Below are 343 nucleotides of genomic sequence, written 5' to 3'. Positions count from 1 at the left end.
ATTTTTAGTACTTTAAGCCATTTCTCCACACTACTAAATGCCCAAAGGATGCGCTCGGGGTGACAACCACCCCCCGTGTGAGCGGGGTTTCCGTGTGTGACATGAGCTGGGAGGTACCCGTGCCTCCGTTTTCCCTGCGGAATAAATACCACGCGTTGTGGCCCGTTACCTTGCGGCGAAACCTCTGCCGTGAGAACTCGCTCCCTCTTCGAAATAAAAGTTCGTTTCGCTGGTGTTAATTTAAAACCGCCGCGGCTTCTCGGGGAAGGACAGACACAGGAGCGCGTCATCAAGGCGGCGGCCCCGAAGCCTACAAACGCTCGCCTTCCGTGTAAGCATTTCC

Source organism: Phaethon lepturus, unplaced genomic scaffold (assembly GCF_000687285.1).
Source record: "Phaethon lepturus isolate BGI_N335 unplaced genomic scaffold, ASM68728v1 scaffold35112, whole genome shotgun sequence".
NCBI lineage: Eukaryota > Metazoa > Chordata > Aves > Phaethontiformes > Phaethontidae > Phaethon > Phaethon lepturus.
Note: the sequence above shows the minus strand (reverse complement) of the source record.